The sequence below is a fragment of the Schistocerca gregaria genome, chromosome 6, assembly GCF_023897955.1.
Source record: "Schistocerca gregaria isolate iqSchGreg1 chromosome 6, iqSchGreg1.2, whole genome shotgun sequence".
Taxonomy (NCBI): Eukaryota; Metazoa; Arthropoda; class Insecta; order Orthoptera; family Acrididae; genus Schistocerca; species Schistocerca gregaria.
In genome coordinates this window covers 275,719,747-275,732,387 of record NC_064925.1, presented here as the reverse complement: position 1 = coordinate 275,732,387, position 12,641 = coordinate 275,719,747, and the positions used below count along the sequence as shown (strand labels likewise).

Sequence of the window (12,641 nt, the reverse complement as noted above, 5' to 3'; positions counted from 1 at the left end):
ACCGCTACGGTCTCAAGTTCGAATCCTGCCCTCGGCATGGATGTGTGTGATGTCTTTAGGTTAGTTAGGTTTAAGTAGTTCTAACTTCTAGGGGACTGATGACCTCAGAAGTTAAAGGACTGGTGACCTCAGAAGTTAAGTCCCATAGAGCTCAGAGCCATTTTCTTCCGAAGTAAAATATCAGGTGTGCCGCAGAGTTGTGCCGTAGGACCGTTGCTACTCACAGTATATACAAATGACCTTATGGGTAACTTCGGAAGTTCACTGAGGCTTTTTGCGGATGATGCTGTCGCATATCGAGAGGTTGTGACAATGGAAAATTGTACTGAAATGCAGGAGGATATGCAACGAATTGACGCATGGTGCAGAGAATGGCAATTGAATCTCGTTGTAGACAAATGTAATGTGCTGCGAATACATAAAAAGATAGATTCTTTATCATTTAGCTACAATATAGCAGGTCAGCAATTGGAAGCAGTTAATTTCATAAATTATCTGGGAGTAGGCATTAGGAGTGATTTAAAATGGAATGATCATATAAAATTTATCGTCGGTAAAGCAGATGCTAGACTTAGATTCATTGGAAGCATTCTAAGGAAATGCAGTCCGAAAACAGAGGAAGTAGGTTACAGTACACTTGTTCGCCCACTGCTTGAATACTGCTAACCGGTGTGGGATCCGTACCCGATAGGGTTGATAGAAGAGTTTGAGAAGATCCAACGGAGAGCAGCGCGCTTCGTTACAGGATCGTTTAGTAATCGCGAAAGCGTTACGGAGATGATAGATAGACTCCAGTGGAAGACTGAAAGAGAGACTCTCAGTAACTTGGTACGGACTTTTGTTGAAGTTTTGAGAACATACTTTCACCGAGGAGTCAAGCAGTATATTGCTCCCTCCTACGTATATCTCGCGAAGAGACCATGAGGATAAAATCAGAGATATTAGAGCCCACACAGAGGCATACCGACAATCTTTCTTTCCACGAACAATACGAGACTGGAATAGAAGGGAGAACCGATAGAGGTACTCAAGGTTCCCTCTGCCACACACCATCAGATAGCTTGCGGACTATAGATATAGATGCAGATATGACGAAATTCTCGCGCCGCTGCAAAGGTGAATAACGAGCTCACCGGACAAGAAATTATTCACCCTAGTGCGCATGCGCAGATGAATCGTTAAGCCGTTACATATGGTGCAGCGATAGAGTCACATGCTGAACCGCACCTACAATGCCTCTGCGGGAGCATTAAGGCAGCAGTGATGAATGAGACATTTAGGTTTCAAATGCACATTGTACATAAATGAGGGTAAGTGTAAGGACGAGACAGTGGCAAAAAGGGCAATCGTGGTGGCCGCGCCCGTGGAATATGACAGGTGAAGTTGCTGGCTCTGTTGTGGTTCGCGACGAACTGTTCGACGTGTTCAAGCAATGGCGCAAAACACGTATCCACCAAACATGACGTCAGAACTGTGACCGGAAAAACATCCTGATTGAGAGGAACCGGAGACGCGTTTTACAGCATGTCTGTCTAAATTGCTTCCAAAGCCGACAGGAACTCCTGTAGGCAGTGAATGTAGGTCCATCCCAACTTGTTAACGAGAGAACATTGCGACGGCAACTGCAAGCAGTGAACATGTGAAACCAATCACCTCGCAAGAGGCCTTCGCTCAGGCAGACACATAAAGCCGACAACAGGCTGGAACAATATGTGACAGGTTTTCTGAACACTCCTCCACCCTATTGGCCTGCAAAACCGAACCTCATAGAAAATATATGCGAACAGTCAGAACAGCGAGTAAAACTCTCACATCGGCATCCCCGCAATTTCGTGGAATTGCGCGACGACGTGATGAGCGAGTGCCTTAACCTAGTTGCACTGTACGTGCAGTATTTTCTAGACTCACTTCATAACCGAATCCAGTCGGTTATCACGTCCACGAGCGGAATTACGCGGTATTAAATCATGCTTGTAGTGATTTCCCTAGGGATGGCTAACTGTTTATCTGGTGAGCTAATACCAGGACAGTCAAACACTGAAATCATCTAAGTCCTCTAGGGGTGAATACTGTTTTTAATGTGTAACGTAAATAAGTGTAGCGTATTACGCATACATAGGAAAAAAACGGCTAGAGTACAACTCCTCTATTGATGACGAACTGTTGGAAACAGTATCTACCGTAAAATATTTAGGTGTAACTATCCAGAGCGACAAGTGGAATGACCACGTAGCATAAAAGTAGAAAATTCAGATGCCAGGCTGAGATTCATAGAAATAACCTTAAGAAAAAGTAACTCATGCACGAAGGAAATGGCTTACAAGGCACGTGTTCGACTGACTCTAGAATACTGTTTATCAACGTGGTGTCCTCGCCAGGTGGGACATAGAAGAGTCAGAGAAGGTACAACGAAGACAGGCGCGTTTCGTCACGGGATTGTTTAGCTGGCGCGAGAGCGTTACAGAGACACGCAGCAACCTTCATAGGCAGACGCTACGGGAGAGGCGTTGTGAAATTTACTACTGAGAGCGCTTTTCGGGGAGAGACAGACCACAATTTACTTACTCCCATATAAATCTCAATATATGACAAAGACGAGAAAATTCGAGAAATTATAGTTGATACAGAGGCTCGTAATCATTCCTGCCGCGCGCCATTCGCGAGTGGAACAGGGAAGGGGGGCATCAGTTAGTGGCAACAGAAGTACCCTTCGCCACATACAGTTGGATGGCTTGAGGAGTATGATGAAGACGTAGATTGAATATTTTCTGTTTCCTGTCACCTGTTTAGCATTCGTCTCAGGCAGTCTGGACGTACACTAGCGAGTATTCTGAACCGACCCAATTTTCAGTGTTACTGACGTTTTCCTCCTAGTCACTCCCTAACAAAAGACTTGAAGTTGTCCGATCTGGAGCCGGCAGTCGTAGCCGAGCGTTTCTAGGTGCTTCAGTCTGGAACCGCGCTGCAGCTACGGTCGCACGTTAGAATCCTACCACGGGCATGGATGTGTATGATGTCCTTAGGTTAGTTAGGTTTAAGTAGTTCTAAGTCTAGGGGACTGATGACCTCAGATGTTAAGTCTCATAGTGCTCAGAGACATTTGAACCATTTGTCCCATCCGGGAAAAGCAGTACCACAGGAACCGACGCGACACAGGATTGCAGCTTGTCTTGCCATACGGATATACGAATTCAGGCTGTCTGGCGACTGTTTTCATGAGACGATTGTTCTTTAGGTTCTCAACTACTAAAGGAGTCGGTGGAAGATAGCGCGAACCCACAACAGCGTATTTTGAGTTGTTAGATATTATACGTATGCTAGATATTATACGTATGCTAAACTGAATGAAAAGAATATAAGTACAATAAAACACAACAATCTGTGTGCCAGACAATGCTGTCTAATGATACATATGAAATTACTCGTTACCAACATCTGAGATACTAAAACACGGCATATAGTAAGAATCAGTTTAATCACGCCAAGTTGAAGGTTAAAACTTTCTTCTGTCGACGCCTACAATTATTCACGCGGACGCTTTCAGTTATTCGTGTCTCAGCGGGGAATGGATGCAGCTCACGCTGCCTGCTGCGTGCTCTTTATCAGAATTATTGGCGTTCGTGGCAGTTAAAGAATGGAGCGTACGGCAGTAAAGAAGCCGCGAGGATAAGGTATCAGCTTGAGCCCTTGCCCATTGACATCGTGAGTAATTGCGAAGTGGCAGACCAAAATTGGAACTGAGGGCGTCCGCTGTGTCTGGCGCGCATCCCGTGTTCGTTGCCACTTCTATCTTGACTTACGTCACCGCGAGGCTGTTCTATAAAGGCTGAATCGGTAAAACTTGCACACACCTCGTCACACCGTAACAGCTGCGGCACTTTTAACGAAGTGGTGTAATTTCTGGAGAGATATATTGATTGGAAAAAGGCGCAGGTTGTTCCAACCTACAAGAAGGATCATAAGACCGGTGAGATGAATAATAGGCCTATATCAGAAATGGTTCAAATGGCTCTGAGCACTATGGGACTTAACATCCGTGGTCATCAGTCCCCTAGAACATAGCACTACTTAAACCTAACTAACCTGACGACATCACACGCATCCATATCCGAGGCAGGATTCAAACCTGCGACCGTAGCGGTCACGCGGTTCCAGACTGAAGCGCTTAGAACCGCACGGCCACACCTACCGGCTGGCCTACATCGCTAACGTCAATTTCTTGCAAAATTGCGGAACGTATATTGGGCTCCTGTATGATGACTTTTCCGCAGGCCAAATAACTCCAGTGTAGGAATCATTATGGTCTCCACATCTACCGATCGTGTGATACTCAGCATGTTCATTTGATTCATCAGTCTCAGAAGGTTGTAGAGGCTGGATCACAGATTGATCCCACGTTTCTTCGATACATCTACATCTACCTATATACTCCGCAAGCCACCTCGCGTTTGTGGTGGAGGATATTTTATACACCAGTGCCTCGTTTCCCGTTTCTGTTCCAGTCATGAATGGTCGACGGGAAGTAAGCCTCCGTGTGGGCTCGGATCTCTCTAATTTTTTTTCTTCATGGTCTTTTCGCTAGATACACCTAGGGGGAAGAAATATACAGGGTGTACCAGAAAGAACGATCCAATTTGGCACATCTGTATTTCTGAAACTAATAAACATACACAACGAATTTTTTTTTTTTTCATACCTTTTCACAGGTGTTCACTTTTGAGATGCACGGCATATGTCAATGCAGTATTCAAACTGTTCCCACGCTGCAACTAGCATGTGTTGAGCGGTTGTGTTCCAAAAATGAACAGCATAGAGACAGAAGTGATGACACTTTCTGCAAGTCCTGACCATAATTTTGCAGGATAATGCTCAAGCACGTACAGTGCAAGCTGTTACTGATTTGTTTGACTGATGGGGCTGCTAAGTGCTATACCATCTACTGCACTCCACTGACTTAAGCCCTCGTGATTTCAACTAGATTTCTAAACTGAAGGAAAGCTTTACTGCATTCGCTTCGGAAATGCTACCTAAGAGTATCCAACGACTGCCACATCGCTGGCAACGTGCTATACACAATGCTGTTGACTACTTTGAAGGTCAGTAAAACTTTGAAACACGTATCTGTTTCGTACGAGCTGTAAATAAATAGTTGCCACTATTAAAGTTCCAATCCTCGTACTTATTTTTTTTTATCGGGTGATTCTTTTTGATAAACCCTGTCTTGGTTGCCCCTTCCAGGAACATACGCTCTCGGAACTTTGACAGTAAACCACACCGTGGTGCAGAACGCCTCTCTTGCAGCGTCTCCACTGGAATTGGTTGATCATCTCTGTGATACTTCCGCTCTTACTATAAATGAACCTGGTACGAAACGTGCTCCTCTTTTTCAATCTTCTCTAGTTTCTCTGTGAATCGAATTTGGTACAGATGCCATATTAACGAGCAATATTCAAGTATTGGTCGAACGAGAATTTTGTAAGCTACCTTTCTTGTTGATGGACTACATTTCCTCAGCATTTTTCCAATTAATCCGTCTAGTATCTGCCTTGGTGTCTCCACTTCAAATCGCTCCGTACGCATAGTCCTAAATGTTTTATGGTAATATCTGCTTCCAATGATAGCTGTGCAAATGTGTAATGATGCAATAATGGATCTATCTACCTATGTATACGCGATACGTTACATGTACTTACAGGGTATTTAAAAAATGACCGGTATATTTGAAACGGCAATACAAACTAAACGAGCAGCGATAGAAATACACCGTTTGTTGCAATATGCTTGGGACAACAGTACATTTTCAGGCAGACAAACTTTCGAAATTACAGTAGTTACAATTAACAACAACAGATGGCGCTGCGGTCTGGGAAACTGTATAGTCCGATATTTTCCACGTTTCCACCATACGTAGCAATAATATGGCTTAGTCTCTGAATGAAATTACCCGCAACCTTTGACAACGTGTCTGGCGGAATGGCTTCACATGCAGATGAGATGTACTGCTTCAGCTGTTCAATTGTTTCTGGATTCTGGCCGTACACCTGGTCTTTCAAGTGTCCCCACAGAAAGAAGTCACAGGGGTTCATGTCTGGCGAATAGGGACGCCAATCCACGCCGCCTCCTGTATGTTTCGGATAGCCCAAAGCAATCACACGATCATCGAAATATTCATTCAGTAAATTAAAGACGTCGGCCATGCGATGTGGCCGGGCACCATCTTGCATAACCCACGAGGTGTTCGCAGTGTCGTCTAAGGCAGTTTGTATCGCCACAAATTCACGAAGAATGTCCAGATAGCGTGATGCGGTAATCGTTTCGGATCTGAAAAATGGGCCAATGATTCCTTTGCAAGAAATGGCGGCCCAGACCAGTACATTTGAGGATGCAGGGACGATGGGACTGCAACATGGGGCTTTTCGGTTCCCCATATGCGCCAGATCTGTTTATTGACGAAGCCGTCCAGGTAAAAATAAGCTTCGTCAGTAAACCAAATGCTGCCCACATGCATATCGCCGTCATCAATCCTGTGCAGTATATCGTTAGCGAATGTCTCTCGTGCAGCAATGGTAGCAGCGCTGAGGGGTTGCTGCGTTTGAATTTTGTATGGATAGAGGTGTAAACTCTGGCGCATGAGACGTACGTGGACGTTGGCGTCATTTGGACCGCAGCTGCAACACGGCGAACGGAAACCCGAGGCCGCTGTTGGATCACCTGCTGCACTAGCTGCGCGTTGCCCTCTGTGGTTGCCGTACACGGTCGCCCTACCTTTCCAGCACGTTCATCCGTCACGTTCCCAGTCCGTTGAAATTTTTCAAACAGATGCTTTATTGTATCGCTTTTCGGTCCTTTGGTTACATTAAACCTCCGTTGAAAACTTCGTCTTGTTGCAACAACACTGTGTTCTATGCGGTGGAATTCCAACACCAGAAAAATCCTCTGTTCTAAGGAATAAACCATGTTGTCCACAGTACACTTGCACGTTGTGAACAGCACACGCTTACAGCAGAAAGACGACGTACAGAATGGCGCACCCACAGACTGCGTTGTCTTCTATATCTTTCACATCACTTGCAGCGCCATCTGTTGTTGAATATTGTAAGTACTGTAATTTCGAAAGTTTGTCCGCCTGAAAATGTACTGTTGTACCAAGCATATCGCAACAAACGGTGTATTTCTATCGCTGCTCGTTTAGTTTTTATTGCCGTTTCAAATATAGCGGCCATTTTTGAAACACCCTGTATGATGAGGATAAACTGCTACTCGATGCACCGAGCGTCGATACTCTGCAGATCTTCCTGCACTTCGCTGTAATTTTTTAGAGCTGCGACTTTTCTGTATATAACAGTATCATCCGCAAAAAGCCTTGTCGAACATCCTACGGTTATTCGCTAGAGGTCTGTTCAAAAATGCCGGAACTTTGTCCACAAAATTTTTCCATGCTTACCTTTTACTTATTGTGCATGGTCTCCTTTGAAATACTCCCCTCCACAACAAGCCGCGCGGGGTAGCCGCGAGGTCTGGGGCGCCTTGCCAAGGTTCGCGCGGCTTCCTACGCCGGAGGTTCGAGCATGTTTGCTGTGTGTTGTCCTTAGCGTAAGTTAGCTAGATTAAGTAATGTGTTAGCCTAGGGACCGATGACATCAGCAGTTTGGTCCCATAGGAACTTACCACCAATCTATCGATCTACCTCGACAATACATCGCTCCCAACGCCGTTTCTGGTTCTGTAAGGAGTTTCGGTACACCTTTCTTGGACTGCGCGAAGCGCTGTCTGCGTATTCTCTATCTCGTCTATCATTGTAAATCGTCGTCCTTTCAATGTCCCAGCATCATAATCGTAGATCCAAGTCTTATCACCGTTTATGATTCTCTTAAGGAAAATCTCGTTCTTACTTGCCCGATTCAAAATCTCCTCAAAGAATGCGAGGCGGAGGTCTTTCTGGTCTTGACTCATGAGCCGTGGGACCAACTTGGTGATAACATGATGCATTCCAAGCAGCTGTGTCAGGATTTCATGACATAATCCAACAGAAATTTTAGTTTCTTCTGCAATATCTTGGACATTCAGTCTTCGATTGGCAGACACAATTTCGTTGACGCTCCTGACATGAACGTGGTCGGTAGACATCGAAAGGCTTCCCAAACGAGGGTCTAACTTCCGTCTGGCCATTTTTAAACCATGTGAACCATTTGTAACACAGAGTACGGCTGAAGCACTCATCACCGTAGGGTTCCTGCATCATTTTGTGTGTCTCTCTAAAGGTTTTCTTGAGTTTCACGCAAAATTTAATACAGGCCCATTGCTCCTCTCTCTTTCGAAATTCGCCAACTGTGCGACAAACATTCTACTCAATACAGCATTGAACAATAATTAAGAGACATACAACAATGGCACTCAATGGCACTTCCGGATGTTACGCATTAAACACAGTAGTCTGCAGGGATGCCAACCGAATTTCACTGCAACACACCATTGGCGCGAAATTACGAATGTTCCGAAAATTTTTGAACAGGCGTCATATATACACTCCTGGAAATTGAAATAAGAACACCGTGAATTCATTGTCCCAGGAAGGGGAAACTTTATTGACACATTCCTGGGGTCAGATACATCACATGATCACACTGACAGAACCACAGGCACATAGACACAGGCAATAGAGCATGCACAATGTCGGCACTAGTACAGTGTATATCCACCTTTCACAGCAATGCAGGCTGCTATTCTCCCATGGAGACGATCGTAGAGATGCTGGATATAGTCCTGTGGAACGGCATGCCATGCCAGTTCCACCTGGCGCCTCAGTTGGACCAGCGTTCGTGCTGGACGTGCAGACCGCGTGAGACGACGCTTCATCCAGTCCCAAACATGCTCAATGGGGGACAAATCCGGAGATCTTGCTGGCCAGGGTAGTTGACTTACACCTTCTAGAGCACGTTGGGTGGCACGAGATACGTGCGGACGTGCACTGTCCTGTTGGAACAGCAAGTTCCCTTGCCGGTCTAGGAATGGTAGAACGATGGGTTCGATGACGGTTTGGATGTACCGTGCACTATTCAGTGCCCCTCGACGATCACCAGAGGTGTACGGCCAGTGTAGGAGATCGCTCCCCACACCATGATGGCGGGTGTTGACCCTGTGTGCCTCGGTCGTATGCAGTCCTTATTGTGGCGCTCACCTGCACGGAGCCAAACACGCATACGAGCATCATTGGCACCAAGGCAGAAGCGACTCTCATCGCTGAAGACGACACGTCTCCATTCGTCCCTCCATTCACGCCTGTCGCGACACCACTGGAGGCGGGCTGCACGATGTTGGGGCGTGAGCGGAAGACGGCCTAACGGTGTGCGGGACCGTAGCCCAGCTTCATGGAGACGGTTGCGAATGGTCCTCGCCGATACCCCAGGAGCAACAGTGTCCCTAATTTGCTGGGAAGTGGCGGTGCGGTCCCCTACGGCACTGCGTAGGATCCTACGGTCTTGGCGTGCATCCGTGCATCGCTGCGGTCCGGTCCCAGGTCGACGGGCACGTGCACCTTCCGCCGACCACTGGCGACAACATCGATGTACTGTGGAGACCTCACACCCCACGTGTTGAGCAATTCGGCGGTATGTCCACCCGGCCTCCCGCATGCCCACTATACGCCCTCGCTCAAAGTCCGTCAACTGCACATACGGTTCACGTCCACGCTGTCGCGGCATGCTACCAGTGTTAAAGACTGCGATGGAGCTCCGTATGCCACGGCAAACTGGCTGACACTGACGGCGGCGGTGCACAAATGCTGCGCAGCTAGCGCCATTCGACGGCCAACACCGCGGTTCCTGGTGTGTCCGCTGTGCCGTGCGTGTGATCATTGCTTGTACAGCCCTCTCGCAGTGTCCGGAGCAAGTATGGTGGGTCTGACACACCGGTGTCAATGTGTTCTTTTTTCCATTTCCAGGAGTGTATAACAATGATCATGTAAGTAACACTACCTTGGGGTAGGGTCCATGTTGCTTAGTCGTTTGACGACTTGTGTCCGTTCAGAATGGCGAGAATGATATACTATCCTGTTCTGTTTGCTAGGAACTCTTTAGTCTGATCACACAGTTGGTGCCAGGCGCTTCAGTCCGGAACCGCGCTGCTGCTACGGTCGCAGGTTCGAATCCTGCCTCGGGCATGGATGTGTGTGATGTCCTTAGGTTAGTTAGCTTTAAGTAGTTCTAAGTGTAGGAGACTGATGACCTCAGATGTTAAGTCCCATAGTGCTTAGCGCCATTTGAACAATTTTGAACACAGTTGGTCTGACATATCGTGCGCTCGTACAGTATTTCGTTCTTTAGGCGGCAGTGCGGGACCGTGTCTAACGCCCTCCGTAAGTCAATGGACACGGGATCTACCGTTGCATCGGTTTTACTGCTTTTCGGGTCTCGTGAGCAAACAGGGTGAGCTGGGTTTCACACGATCGTTGTTTTCGGAACTCAGAGGAAGTTTTCGTTCTCCAGAAAGGTTACAATACGCTAATATAAAACATGTTCCAAAATTCAACAACAGGCCGATGTCAGTGCTATAGGCCTATAGTTTTGTGCGTCTGCGTGACGAAACTTTTTGAAAACGAACGCGAATGACCTGTTATTTTTTTTTCTAGTCATTAGGAATGCTTCGCTACTCCAGAGCCCAACGGTACGTACATTGCTGCTAGAAGAGGGGCAAGGTCTTTCGCATACTTTATGCATCAGTGACGGATTCAGAAAAATCTCAAGCTGGTGGTGGTGGTGGTTAGTGTTTAACGTCCCGTCGACAACGAGGTCTTTAGAGACGGAGCGCAAGCTCGGGTTAGGGAAGGATTGGGAAGGAAATCGGCCGTGCCCTTTCAAAGGAACCATCCCGGCATTTGCCTGAAACGATTTAGGGAAATCACAGAAAACCTAAATCAGGATGGCCGGAGACGGGATTGAACCGTCGTCCTCCCGAATGCGAGTCCAGTGTGCTAACCACTGCGCCACCTCGCTCGGTAAATCTCAAGGAGGGGGCGCTGAAGATAAGGGCGAGTTTCCAATGATAACATCATCCGGCAATTTATGTGTGTGGAACTTTTACTGTCGCTTCCGTTCCTTTCCAGTGCATTCGATAGAGGGTCTATATAGTAACAATGTGTTTTTAGGGATCTTCTCGAAAGTCACTATATTATCGGAGATAAACGCATCGTATTACGAGTTAGGTATGGCAAACTATTGTTACGTTATTAGTAAAAATATTGTTACGAAAATATTGTTACGCCGGAACAGACTGCATTGAAGATGGATAATTGTAGCTGAAATCTGGACATACAAGAGCAATAAAAAGGCACTGGGATTGCTACTGACTGAGTGTCTTCCTATCTCTCCTTAATAAATCACAACTTTCTTAATGGAGAGGCATCGTCAGAAGCGTCCGAGCCGAAGGACACTGCAAGCACCACCGCAGTGTCAGGTAAGACAACATCTGTGACAGCGCCTCTTGGATGCGCTGCCAGACTAGCCTCCAAAACGTTCCCTGGTAGGCGCTGGGTAGCAGACGCCGCTTTGTTGACGCTGTATACTGGTTCCGCGAACTGAAACGTATCGACAGATGCAGGGGCTGGGTGTTGTGTGGGTGGGGAAGGAGGGCGGCGTTGCGACAGAATACAGCCATAGAACCACACCACGACTGAGGAAGCCGGCAGCAGGGCCTACAAAGACGAGCCCTAGTGTCGTATTTATAGCGACCCTCCGTTGCCGCCTGGGCCGCATCTGTTCACTCGCCGTAACAGAATGGAAGGAGATATGGGGGGCGGGAAGCGCCTTTGCTTGGCTCACAGTCGCCCTAAGCTCGCAAACAGTCGCACACAGGCTCGCCGCCTTTGTACAACCGTTTCCGCTGCTATCGTCTGGCAAATACATTCGACAAGCGTTCCTCCAAAGAACTGAGTTTCCAAAAGCGAGCATAGATTTTTGGGGGCATGTGCAACTATTAAATTGATGTAACAGATGTTTGTGAAATGGTAACAGCAACAGATAACACAGGCATTGTCAGTAGTGCTACACTGTTCATAATGTGATTAAGCATTATTTATTTACTTGTACTCATAAACCGTATGCAACAATATCTGAAGCAGGCAACAATCAGATCAGTACTCCATTATATGACCTCCAGATGACCACATTTCTTTTCATTCGTATAAGCTAAGAGCCTTTCAGTATGTCCTGATATTTTGTTTCAGCAAATACTAACAGAGGACAACGTCTAACTTGTTAAAATTGTGAAGGCGCCTTTACTGTGTGTATCCTACAGGAAACTGAGAAGCATTTGGCACACTATTCTTTCGCGCTATACACGTCTCTGTTGTCTAAATAGACACCTGTAGTACCCAGAAGTTCAGATTATCTTCCAAAAACTAGACATTCAATGTCCTGCTAAGAGAAATTTTTGTCACTCTTGCAATTCGCGTCACTTGACACTGAATGGCAGCATAAATGCTGGTAGTCAATGCATCACTTCAGATACCATGTAAACATGCATTTCGCTTTGGACTGAGAAGTGCCTGCACTTCCACAAGTTAATATAAATTTCTACGTAAGGAATACTCGAGTACTTAATTTGTCATTTTTCTCATCAGTAGCAGCATATCTGAGGAAACATTG

The 12,641-nt window shown here is 46.5% G+C and overlaps 1 protein-coding gene across 2 annotated transcripts in view; it reads left to right on the top strand.

Annotated features, from left to right (window-relative positions):
- LOC126278030 (nidogen) overlaps positions 1-12,641 on the top strand; it is a 297,135-nt gene that overhangs the window by 93,894 nt on the left and 190,600 nt on the right. The window lies entirely within an intron of this gene.